The following is a 13642-nucleotide window of genomic DNA, read 5'->3' as shown; positions in this document are numbered from 1 at the left end:
TTATTTGTTTTTCGGGTGTGGAGTTTGGTGAGCTCTTTATAGATTCTGGATACTAGCCCTTTGTCCGATATGTCATTTGCAAATATCTTTTCCCATTCCGTTGGTTGCCTTTTAGTTTTGTTGGTTGTTTCCTTTGCTGTGCAGAAGCTTTTTATCTTCATAAGGTCCCAGTAATTCACTTTTGCTTTTAATTCCCTTGCCTTGGGGATGTGTCAAGTAAGAGATTGCTACGGCTGAGGTCAGAGAGGTCTTTTCCTGCTTTCTCCTCTAAGGTTTTGATGGTTTCCTGTCTCACATTCAGGTCCTTTAGCCATTTTGAGTTTATTTTTGTGAATGGTGTGAGAAAGTGGTCTAGTTTCAACCTTCTGCATGTTGCTGTCCAGTTCTCCCAGCACCATTTGTTAAAGAGGCTGTCTTTTTTCCATTGGATATTCTTTCCTGCTTTGTCAAAGATGAGTTGGCCATACGTTTGTGGGTCTAGATCTGGGGTTTCTATTCTATTCCATTGGTCTATGTGTCTGTTTTTGTGCCAATACCATGCTGTCTTGATGATGACAGCTTTGTAGTAGAGGCTAAAGTCTGGGATTGTGATGCCTCCTGCTTTGGTCTTCTTCTTCAAAATTCCTTTGGCTATTCGGGGCCTTTTGTGGTTCCATATGAATTTTAGGATTGCTTGTTCTAGTTTCGAGAAGAATGCTGGTGCAATTTTGATTGGGATTGCATTGAATGTGTAGATAGCTTTGGGTAGTATTGACATTTTGACAATATTTATTTTTCCAATCCATGAGCAGGGAATGTCTTTCCATTTCTTTAAATCTTCTTCAATTTCCTTCGTAAGCTTTCTATAGTTTTCAGCATATAGATCCTTTACATCTTTGGTTAGATTTATTCCTAGGTATTTTATGCTTCTTGGTGCAATTGTGAATGGGATCAGTTTCTTTATTTGTCTTTCTGTTGCTTCATTGTTAGTGTATAAGAATGCAACTGATTTCTGTACATTGATTTTGTATCCTGCGACTTTGCTGAATTCATGTATCAATTCTAGCAGACTTTTGGTGGAGTCTATCGGATTTTCCATGTATAATATCATGTCATCTGCAAAAAGCGAAAGCTTGACTTCATCTTTGCCAATTTTGATGCCTTTGATTTCCTTTTGTTGTCTGATTGCTGATGCTAGAACTTCCAGCACTATGTTAAACAACAGGGGTGAGAGTGGGCATCCCTGTCGTGTTCCTGATCTCAGGGAAAAAGCTCTCAGTTTTTCCCCGTTGAGGATGATGTTAGCTGTGGGCTTTTCATAAATGGCTTTTATGATCTTTAAGTATGTTCCTTCTATCCCGACTTTCTCAAGGGTTTTTATTAAGAAAGGGTGCTGGATTTTGTCAAAGGCCTTTTCTGCATCGATTGACAGGATCATATGGTTCTTCTCTTTTTTTTTGTTAATGTGATGTATCACGTTGATTGATTTGCGAATGTTGAACCAGCCCTGCATCCCAGGAATGAATCCCACTTGATCATGGTGAATAATTCTTTTTATATGCTGTTGAATTCGATTTGCTAGTATCTTATTGAGAATTTTTGCATCCATATTCATCAGGGATATTGGCCGGTAGTTCTCTTTTTTTACTGGGTCTCTGTCTGGTTTAGGAATCAAAGTAATACTGGCTTCATAGAATGAGTCTGGAAGTTTTCCTTCCCTTTCTATTTCTTGGAATAGCTTGAGAAGGATAGGTATTATCTCTGCTTTAAACGTCTGGTAGAACTCCCCTGGGAAGCCATCTGGGCCTGGACTCTTATTTGTTGGGAGATTTTTGATAACCGATTCAATTTCTTCGCTGGTTATGGGTCTGTTCAAGCTTTCTATTTCCTCCTGATTGAGTTTTGGAAGAGTGTGGGTGTTCAGGAATTTGTCCATTTCTTCCAGGTTGTCCAATTTGTTGGCATATAATTTTTCATAGTATTCCCTGATAATTGTTTGTATCTCTGAGGGATTGGTTGTAATCATTCCATTTTCATTCATGATTTTATCTATTTGGGTCATCTCCCTTTTCTTTTTGAGAAGCCTGGCTAGAGGTTTGTCAATTTTGTTTATGTTTTCAAAAAACCAACTCTTGGTTTCGTTGATCTGCTCTACAGTTTTTTAGACTCTATATTGTTTATTTCTGCTCTGATCTTTATTATTTCTCTTCTTCTGCTGGGTTTAGGCTGCCTTTGCTGTTCTGCTTCTATTTCCTTTAGGTGTGCTGTTAGATTTTGTATTTGGGATTTTTCTTGTTTCTGGAGATAGGCCTGGATTGCAATGTATTTTCCTCTCAGGACTGCCTTCGCTGCGTCCCAAAGCGTTTGGATTGTTGTATTTTCATTTTTGTTTGTTTCCATATATTTTTTAATTTCTTCTCTAATTGCCTGGTTGACCCACTCATTTGTTAGTAGGGTGTTCTTTAACCTCCATGCTTTTGGAGGTTTTCCAGACTTTTTTCTGTGGTTGATTTCAAGCTTCATAGCATTGTGGTCTGAAAGTATGCATGGTATAATTTCAATTCTGGTAAACTTATGGAGGGCTGTTTTGTGACCCAGTATATGATCTATCTTGGAGAATGTTCCATGTGCACTCGAGAAGAAAGTATATTCTGTTGCTTTGGGATGCAGAGTTCTAAATATATCTGTCAAGTCCATCTGATCCAATGTCTCATTCAGGGCCCTTGTTTCTTTATTGATCGGGTGTCTAGATGATCTATCCATTTCTGTAAGTGGGGTGTTAAAGTCCCCTGCAATTACCACATTCTTATCAATAAGGTTGCTTATGTTTATGAGTAGTTGTTTTATATATTTGGGGGCTCCGGTATTCGGCGCATAGACATTTATAATTGTTAGCTCTTCCTGATGGATAGACCCTGTAACTATTATATAATGTCCTTCTTCATCTCTTGTTACAGCCTTTAATTTAAAGTCTAGTTTGTCTGATATAAGTATGGCTACTCCAGCTTTCTTTTGGCTTCCAGTAGCATGATAAATAGTTCTCCATCCCCTCACTCTCAATCTAAAGGTGTCCTCAGGTCTAAAATGAGTCTCTTGTAGACAGCAAATAGATGGGTCTTGTTTTTTTATCCATTCTGATACCCTATGTCTTTTGGTTGGCGCATTTAATCCATTTACATTCAGTGTTATTATAGAAAGATACGGGTTTAGAGTCATTGTGATGTCTGTATGTTTTATGCTTGTAGTGATGTCTCTGGTATTTTGTCTCACAGGGTCCCCCTTAGGATCTCTTGTAGGGCTGGTTTAGTGGTGACAAATTCCTTCAGTTTTTGTTTGTTTGGGAAGACCTTTATCTCTCCTTCTATTCTAAATGACAGACTTGCTGGATAAAGGATTCTTGGCTGCATATTTTTTCTGTCTAGCACACTGAAAATCTCATGCCAATTCTTTCTGGCCTGCCAAGTTTCAAAAGAGAGATCAGTCACCAGTCTTATTGGTCTCCCTTTATATGTGAGGGCACGTTTACCCCTTGCTGCTTTCAGAATTTTCTCTTTATCCTTGTATTTTGCCAGTTTCACTATGATATGTCGTGCAGAAGATCGATTCAAGTTCCGTCTGAAGGGAGTTCTCTGTGCCTCTTGGATTTCAATGCCTTTTTCCTTCCCCAGTTCAGGGAAGTTCTCAGCTATAATTTCTTCAAGTACCCCTTCAGCACCTTTCCCTCTCTCTTCCTCCTCTGGGATACCAATTATGCGTATATTATTTCTTTTTAGTGTATCACTTAGTTCTCTAATTTTCCCCTCATACTCCTGGATTTTTTTATCTCTCTTTCTCTCAGCTTCCTCTTTTTCCATAACTTTATCTTCTAGTTCACCTATTCTCTCCTCTGCCTCTTCAATCCGAGGCTGTGGTGGTTTCCATTTTGTTTTGCATTTCATTTAAAGCGTTTTTCAGCTCCTCGTGACTGTTCCTTAGTCCCTTGATCTCTGTAGCAAGGGATTCTCTGCTGTCCTGTATACTGTTTTCAAGCCCGGCGATTAATTTTATGACTATTATTCTAAATTCACTTTCTGTTATATTATTTAAATCCTTTTTGATCAGCTCATTAGCTGTTGTTATTTCCTGGAGATTCTTCTGAGGGGAATTCTTCCGCTTGGTCATTTTGGATAGTCCCTGGCATGGAGAGGACCTGCAGGGCACTTCCCCTGTGCTGTGGTGTATAACTGGAGTTGGTGGGCGGGGCTTCAGGCCGACCTGATGTCTGCCCCCAGCCCACCACTGGGGCCACAGTCAAACTGGTGTGTGCCTTCTCTTCCCCTCTCCTAGGGGCGGGATTCACTGTGGGGTGGCGTGGCCCGTCTGGGCTACTTGCACACTGCCAGGCTTGTGATGCTGGGGATCTGGCGTATTAGCTGGGGTGGGTAGGCAAGGTGCACAGGGGCAGGAAGGGCAGGCTTAGCTCGCTTCTCCTTAGGTGATCCACTTCAGGAGGGGCCCTGTGGCAGCAGGAGGGAGTCAGATCCGCTGCCGGAGGTTTGGCTCCGCAGAAGCACAGAGTTGGGTGTTTGCGCGGAGCGAGGAAGTTCCCTGGCAGGAACTGGTTCCCTTTGGGATTTTGGCTGGGGGATGGGCGGGGGAGATGGCGCTGGGGAGCGCCTTTGTTCCCCACCAAACTGAGCTCTGTCGTCCGGGGGCTCAGCAGCTCTCCCTCCCTTTGTCCTCCAGCCTTCCCGCTTTCCGATCAGAGCTGTTAACTTATGACCTCCCAGACGCTAAGTCGCGCTTGCTGTCGGAACACAGTCCGTCAGGCCCCTCCGCTTTTGCAAGCCAGACTCCGGAGCTCTGCTTGGCCGGCGAGCCGCCCCTCCGCCCCGGCTCCCTCCTGCCAGTCCGTGGAGCATGCACCGCCTCGCCGCCCTTCCTACCCTCTTCCGTGGGCCTCTCATCTGCGCTTGGCTCCGGCGACTCCGTTCTGCTAATCCTCTGGCGGTTTTCTGGGTTATTTAGGCAGGTGTAGGTGGAATCTAATTGATCAGCAGGACGCGCGGTGAGCCCAGCGTCCTCCTACGCTGCCATCTTTCCTCTCATCTCCCTTCTCTATATTTCCAATCCAGGAAATCACTATCACATGATCCAACTACCCAACCCCCAAACTACCCAAGCAGGAAACCTTGGAGACATGCTTGATTTCTCCTGTTTCCTTACCCACACTCCCACGAGGGTCTTTCAGGACCAAGTTTCATGCATATTTACTCTTGAAAATCTCAAAGTTCCCCAGGTTCTTTATATTCACTACTAATGGCTTATTTTACACTTATCATCACTTTCATCATCAAAAAATTCTTCGATTCAGCTTGTATCCTTGACACTATCTTCCATAGGGCTTTTGGAGAGTTTAGAAAATTTTTCTGGAAATTCAAATCTGAGTATGTTACTTATTTCTGAAGACTCAATGACTGCTTTTTGCCTGAAGAATCAATTATGAGGCCCTCAGTTTCCACCTTTCCCCTCTAGTCCTTTCTTTTGGGTCCCTATCCCATGCTTTTATACACATCCTAAGCTCCAGTCATGAAGAAATATCTGGAGTTCCTGGAAATTCCTCCATACTTCCATATTTTTTCATGTTGCTTCTTCCACTAAGTGTGTCCTCCACCAGATACCATGTGAATGGAAAACATCTCATGCTCAGAAATCACACGAATAGATCTGCTCCTTACTAGTTATGTATCATTTAACTTCTCCAAGCCCTATTTTACTCTTATGTAATATGGGGTAATAGAACCTAGAACAAACATGAACTGTAAAATGCTTAGATAGATTTTCCCAAGATTAAATAGACCATGGTTTCCCTGTTTCTCTAAGGTTGAGCCAGGTGTGACTTTTATGTAAACATTCCTTCCAATAAACACACAAACATCAGACTAAAACACATACACACACACACACACACACACACACAGCACCTTGGGAAAACATACCTGTGTATTTTTTTATATTTGAAGAAAGTGAAGCTGAGCAAAAGCAGAGGTGGCTGAAGACAACAAATGGAATGATGATACACAGGCAAGACTTGAGCCTCAGATGCAAGCCGACTGTAGGCTGACCACTCTGCAGCCTTACTCTCTTCACATACTACTGGTACAGACGTCCTGATGACATCTGCTTCCACCTACTACCTTCCCTTTTGGTTTCACTCGATGGAGCGAGGTTGGGGAGGGGTGGGTGGGGGTGAACAGTGCTGAGGTTACTTGAAGCCTTCAGAAAGTCATCTACTGTCTTAAGTAGTTTCCCCAAGGTTCTTTTGAGCTGTTTTACTAAACTACCTGCACAGCACCGACCCCATAGGCAAGGCATGCATTGTACTGATTAATAGTGTTGCTTTGTAATCATGGACCTGTGTGTACCAACTTATCAACGTCATTATTTGGTAAATAGTGAAATGGATGATTTATGCCTATTCTTGTTGAGACCCCAGAAGACCCTGTCACTGGTTACTCTGTCTAGGGGTGCCTCAGTGGCTCAGTCAGTTAGGCATCTGACTCTTGATGTGGGCTCAGGTCATGATCTCACGGTTGTGAGATTGAACAGTGCAGTAGGTAATGTGCTGACAGTGTGGAGCCTGCTTGGGATTTTCTCTCCCTTAATCTCTCTCTCTCTCTCTCTCTCTGTCTCTCCAAAAATAAATAAATAAATATTTAAAAATTTGAGAAAAAAAAAAAAAAGAAGAAGGAGAAAAATGATACCTATGTGACCATCCTAGACTCCTTTTGGTCTCCTAGTTCTGAGGTATAAAATGCACGTATTGGACATTCCTGATCAGAGAGAAAAGGTGCATCTTGATACAGCCCTGCAGAGGGAGGACAACTATACTTGTTCCCAGTCTCCTCAGATACCTTTCCCTGAGGCTGCTTTTGGTTGGGATGCATGGTCTTATTTAATGCTGTTGCCTTTTCCCTGCAGTAAACCATAAAGCTGTAAGCTTTGACATTTTCGGACCTATACATCTTCCTTTTTTTCTCTTTTGTTTTTAAACAGATTTTTTTTAAGTTTATTTATTTAGTTTGAAAGGCGGGGAGAGGGGCAGAGGGAAAGAAAGAATCCCAAGCAAGCTCCACGCTGTGAGCACAATGCCCCATGCAGGGCTCGATCTCATGAACCATAAGATCAAATCAAGTTGACACTCAACCAACTGAGCCACCCAAATGTCCCCTATGAGTCATTAGTAGCTAAATACTGTCTCACTTGCCACCATTTGTGCAGGTGGGTTTCAGAAGATCATCCCAGCTAATAAAATATGCAAATATCTAACAAACACATTTAAAAAAATACCTAGAAATTTATAAATGTTATCAATGTACGGAGATAACCGCTTCTTGTATTAAAAAATACTATTAGGTTGAAAACATCACCTCATACATATGACAAATATTGTGAACTTGGTTACTGTGCAAAAAGTGTTTATAAAGACTGAATGGAAAAAATAGCTCACCACGTGGAATAAAATAAGGCATGGGTATTCAAAAGTGAATACCACAAGAGTCAAAGACCAAACTGGGAAAGTTAAAACTTAAAGAAGATTTTTTAAAAATGTAGGAGATATTTTTATGAACCAGGAGTACAGGAGAGCTTCTGAAAATGCATAAATAATGAAGTGAAAGGGGCCATATTTCATTATATCAATATTAAGGTTAGGTGAGGTTAATATAAAACAGAAAACTGAAAGAATATAGCCAGACCTAAACCAATAAAAAGATTTTATCTCTAAATACATAGGAAACATGTATAAATCAGTTAGAAAAAGAAGAGAAAACAGAGGCTTAAACCTACTTGTAATCATATTAATGAACACTTAAATAATACTGACCTATTTTATACCTATCAGATTGGTAAAGCATAAATTACAAAAATACCAAATGTTGAGAATTATGTGGAGAATATTGCTAGTGATAATATACTTGGGTATAAATTTCAAGAGTAATAACCTACAGGGCACCTGGGTGGCTCAGCCGGTTAAGCATCCGACTCTTGATTTTGGCTCAGTCCATGATCTCACAGTTCTGTGAATTTGAGCCCCACATTGGGCTCTGTGCTGATAGCATGGAGACTGCTTGGGATTCTGTCTCCCTCTCTCTGAACCTCCTCTGCTCTCTTTCTCTGGCTCTCAAAAAGAAATAAACTTAAAAAATAATAATAACCTGCATTACTCAGAGAACTTATGATCCGGCAAACCCATTCTTGCATTTATCACAGAGAAATCCCCACACACGTCAGTGAGGGTAGTGAGCAAGGATGATCATCAATTTATTTGCATAGTTGAGAGTTTGAGGCAATGATGTTGTCCATCTCTAGAGCACTGTATCATAAAATATAGTGGATACACTAGGTAGCAACTCAAAACAAAGGATCAGATATATAAATATAGTCACATAGATAGACCTTAAGATATATGGCATGGAAATGTAAAAAAGAGATTTAATGTTATGGTACAAAGCCATTAATGTAAATTAAAAATAAATATATACTTAAAATACTACATGTTTATCAAGATTCAAAGATCTCAAGGATATATATCAAATTTGTGTAAAGAAGGGGAATAAGAGGAACAGGATGAAAAAAATAACAGAGTAAAACAAGAGGAATGTAGCAAGGATATATATTAGTGAAATAAACTGATTAGTATATATTTAACTGAAATTTTTGCACATCAGGTTTTAAAAAATAACATGGAATCCTGAATTCTGCCTCAGTGCCAGGCTTTTGACAGAATCCTCTTAAATTTTGAAAGCTTTGTTTAATCAGAGATAATTATATAGTGTTATTTCAAAGTTTAATCAATGGGCTCATTAATTAGTGCATGTGAAGGAAATTAAGGTGTTGACACACTTTCTAATTTTATTTAAATTAAAACATATAATCCAAAATTTTATGAGTGATTTTAGTACTGAACATCAACAAATATTATTAAAATACTAGAATTAGTTACCAGATAACTTTTCATCCAAGCTGATACATGTTTGTGAGTATAAGGAAACATAAAAATAACAAAGTATATACCATCTGCAATATTTATTTACTGACTGATCACTCAGTGTTATATTGGTGGACATAAGTAATGATACTGTTCACAATCCATTTTCAGGGATTTCTGTTTCTAGCCTTGATAAAGTAATAATGACTGGATTTACCCTCTCAAGCAATTTTAAAATGGACAAAATATATTCAACAACAGATTTCGGACACTGGACAACAGGTGGGCAGGAGAAGGATCTGGGAACAAATGAGGTAAGGCAACAGTTGTCCCAGCTTGCTACCCACAGGGTTTCCAGAGGAGGGGACCCCAACCCAGAGGCTAGCAGACTTGCCCAGCTGAAAAGACAGAACTGAGAGTTTGGGGAGGGTGAGGAAATGGAATTTACAGCCCTCTATCCATTAAATAATTGGATTAAGTGTTTACAATAGATTTTGAACAGAATGTTAAAAAAAAGAAAATTGAAAATACTCGTTTTATAAAAATTTGATACCTTTATAAAATATTAAAGGATATTTATAAGGTGGACCATCAAAGGTCAACATTTCAAAAACCTAAGGGCAGCTAAAAAGAAAACATGTCCTTCTATCATGACATGTTTTTCTTATTCAACATTAACCTTGTCACAAGAAGTTTATACTTCAGTTATTTGATTGTGCATATATAAAAATGGGTAAATTTCATCAACTATAGGTTTTGTGTAATACAATATAGATACTTATTTAGAGACAACTATGAGTTGAATGTTCATGGAAATTAGTTCCAAGTATTTCTGCTCCATAAATTTCCTACTTTAATGACAACATTGTTTGTACCATGACTTTATTCTCCACAAATATGGTATTGTATTATCATGTTAACACATATAATTTGTTCAATGCGAAACTTTTGATTACTCTATAGTACCAGTCATGGTAGCATCAGATGTGTCACTTTCAACTCAATGACAATTTAAAAGTATTTCATTGGTTCCTTGAGTTGAATTAAAAAGTTGAATGGTTGGAGGGGTGCCTGGCTGGCTCAGTTGGAAGAGCATGTGATTCTTGATCTTGGGGTTGTTAGTTCGAGCCCTGCGTGGGGTGTAGAGATTACTTAAATAATAAGAAAACTTTAAAAAATCAAACCATTAGAATTAATTTACCTGACTTTCTGTTTGAAGCATCTGATGTCACTGATGTAAAACAGGCTTTATTTAAATGTTTGAAAAGTTCTGATGGGGCCAACACCTTAATTCCTATAGTTTTATTTTTTGTACATGCTTAAAAATAATGGAAATCAGAAATGAGTGAAAGGAATTAAAAGACTCATGTGATTTTTAATGAAAAGTTATTTATAGTCTTCCTAAAATAACTACCTAGTCCCACCTTTCAAGTAGATGCTAATGTATCTGAAACATATATTTGTTTTTCAGTGATATCACTATAGTTTCCATGTTTAGACAGTAAACATCATCAAACTTTTTTTAGTGCATTGCTGTTGAAAGGGTTTATTGCAAAATACAAGAGACTAACCCCAAAATATAGTTTTATATTTATTATGTTATATATATTACTCAATATTATAAATAAATACTGTTATATCCTACATAATAAAAGACTAAAACCACTGTGGGAGGAACATTCAGGTCACTCATAGACCCTGCAGAATGACTGCCCAGGCTCCTTTTCTCCCAAGTACTTCAGTCACATCTAATTTATAGTTTCCCGTGGTTCCCAGTAATGCTACAGATGCGTAGCTTCGTGGGTTTGTAGATCTCAAAGTCTAAAGCGTTTCATGGGTTTGTAGATCTCAAAGACTGAAGCAGAGGCTGTGGCTCCGTGGACTCATTTGCCATGTGGCCAGCAGAGGCAGAAGCTTTGAATATTTTTTCCATACCACTCTACACTGGAAGGAGTTACCTGTTCTATGTTGCTTACCCCCTAACACACTTTATTTTGTTAGTGAGTATCTCTCATGCTGTCCTTGAAAGGAAGGCAGTCATTGTGTCCTTCTGGAAAGAGATGGGAAAAGAAGTCTTTTGATTTAAGCCCAAGCTGAAGTAAGAATTCTGCTCCCTGCACACCAGAACCTGGAATTACAGCATGAAGCCTACCAAATCCACCCCAGCTTATTTTTAAAAAATTTTTTTAATGTTTTTTTATTTATTTTTGAGACAGAGAGAGACAGAGCATGAACGGGGGAGGGTCAGAGAGAGGGAGACACAGAATCTGAAACAGGCTCCAGGCTCTGAGCGGGGCTCAAACTCACGGACCGTGAGATCATGACCTGAGCCGAAGTCAGACGCTCAACCACTCAGGCGCCCCCACCCCAGCTTATTTTAATGCAGCTATTAGTGTCAATGCTTCATTTTAAAAATAAGTAAATAACCCCACAAAATGTAAGATATATGCTAAAATAGAAAGGATATCAGGACAACCAGGAATAAATGAGAATCGTTCTGGGCAAACCATGTCATGAGGTTACCCTAACTATAATGGTAGATACCACACCAGTACAATGAATTGTGTTTTGCTTTCACTACTTCTACTCATATGTGTTAAGTTAAGCATTGACTTATTGCCTACTTTGTGCCCACAGTGTAAACAAACACTGTCAATCGTGATCTCATAACACTTACAACAAATCCATTACAGGGGCGCGTGGGTGGCATCCAAGTGTTGATCTTAGCTCAGGTCTTGATCTCAGGGTTCTGAGTTCAAGCCCAGCATTGGGCCCAGTTCTGGGTGTGACGCCTACTTAAAAAAAAAAGAAAATTTAGAATTTACCTCAATGGCACAGTTATTTCATCATAGAATTGAGATTTTTACCCTGCTTTAACACTAAAGTCTGTAGGAGTGATTATGTTTCATTGAAGTGTTATGTATTCTATAAAGCCTTCCCTGAAATTCTCCTGTTCTGATTATCTATTGCTGCAACAAAGAGCCACAAACTTGGTGGCATAAAACAGCCACGATTTTATGAGGCTCCTGGATTCCACAAGTCAGAAATTTCTTTTTTCTTTAATACACTTTATTTTATTTTTTAAATACACTTTGTTTTATTGTGGTAAGAACATTTAAAATGAGATCTACCCTCTTAACAAAATTGTGAGTGTACAATACATTATTGTTAACTGTACATTACATCTGATGTTGTACAACAGATCTCCAGGGCTTGTTCACCCTATTTGCCTGGACCTTTGTGCCCATGGATTAGTAACTCTGTAGATCCTCCTCCTTGCATCTCTTGGCGACCACCATTCCACTCTTTCATTCTGCGGATCTGACTAGATTAGATGCCTCATGTAGGTGGAATCCTGCAATATTTGCCTGTTGGTGACTGGCCCGTTTTACTCAGCATAATGTCCTCAAGGTTAATCCATGTTGTCACATATTGCAGGATATTTTGACAGGGCACAAACAGCACAGATGGTTTGCTTTTGTTTAAGACTGAGGTTCAACTAAGAAAGATACAGGTGGCTCAGTCTGGATCATCTGAAGGCTTATTCATGTGCATTTCCAGTGATGGGACTCAATGAGGCCAAGGCTGGGTTCAGTAGGAACCAGAAAGCCTGCATGTGGCCTCTCCAAGTGGTTTAGTCTTCTTACTAAATGGCAATTGGTTCCAAGAGGAAGTGTAACAAAAGGGAGTGTATGGAGACATTACAAAAGAAACAGGAGGAAGCCTCCTGCCTTTTTAAGACTAGACTCAGAAGTTACATAACTCCATTTACACCGTGCTCTGTTGGTCAAGGCAAGCACAAACTGCCCAGGTTCAAGGGGAGAGGTATAGACCCCACCTCTCAACGGGAAGAATATCAAAGAATTTAAAGCTATATTTTAAATGACTACATTCCCGGGGCGCCTGGGTGGCTCAGTCGGTTAAGCGCCCGACATCGGCTCAGGTCATGATCTCACGGTCTGTGAGTTCGAGCCCCGCGTCGGGCTCTGTGCTGACAGCTCGGAGCCTGGAGCCTGCTTCAGATTCTGTGTCTCCCTCTCTCTCTGACCCTCCGCTGTTCATGCTCTGTCTCTCTCTGTCTCAAAAATAAATAAACATTAAAAAAAAATTTAAATAAATGACTACATTCCCTTTCTCTCTCCCATCCACCCACAGATAGATTTGACCACTCCTTTGTGTTCCCATAGTACCTTGTACAGACGACTGCTTAATCACTTGACCTATTTTAGCACTTATCTGTTTATATAGAGACTCTCTCTATGGGCTAGAAGTTTCTTAAGGTGCAGGTCTCTTTTATCCCAAGAACTTAGCATAATGCATGGCACTTAGTAGTTTCTCAATAAATGTGTGTTGAAAAATTGGTTGATGGATGGATTGGTTAAAACAAACAAACCAAAACATACACTTCTTCCAGTTCCCAACTATAGTTAGATTTTGTGCATTAAAATATCAGCTGCCTCCATCCTTCCTCTATTCCAGAAGGATGCCCTAAAATCTCCCTTAGTGAGGAGCATATGAACAAATAATCTACCTTCCTGTCAGAGATTTCGTTTCTGAAGGTGAAAATCATGTAGTAAGCTAGTTACAGGCTTCCAGAGGAGGTGTTGACATCTCCTTTCTCCTTCCCTTCCTTTCAGGTAAAAAGCAACTGAGGCCTCCATATTTGCCTCCAAATATCTTTTGGTTTTGGGACTC

General features: G+C 39.7%; 1 long non-coding RNA gene across 1 annotated transcript in view; it reads left to right on the top strand.

Moving 5' to 3' along the window:
- Nucleotides 1-9259, top strand: part of LOC123606772 — a 238143-nt gene extending 228884 nt beyond the window's left edge. The window contains exon 5 of the long non-coding RNA XR_006716494.1: nt 9119-9259. This is a non-coding gene — a long non-coding RNA (uncharacterized LOC123606772). The remainder of the gene's footprint in view (nt 1-9118) is intronic.
- Nucleotides 9260-13642: the final 4383 nt, after the last annotated feature.

Source organism: Leopardus geoffroyi, chromosome A2 (assembly GCF_018350155.1).
Source record: "Leopardus geoffroyi isolate Oge1 chromosome A2, O.geoffroyi_Oge1_pat1.0, whole genome shotgun sequence".
Lineage (NCBI taxonomy): Eukaryota > Metazoa > Chordata > Mammalia > Carnivora > Felidae > Leopardus > Leopardus geoffroyi.
Note: the sequence above shows the minus strand (reverse complement) of the source record. Positions and strands in the feature narration are given on the sequence as shown.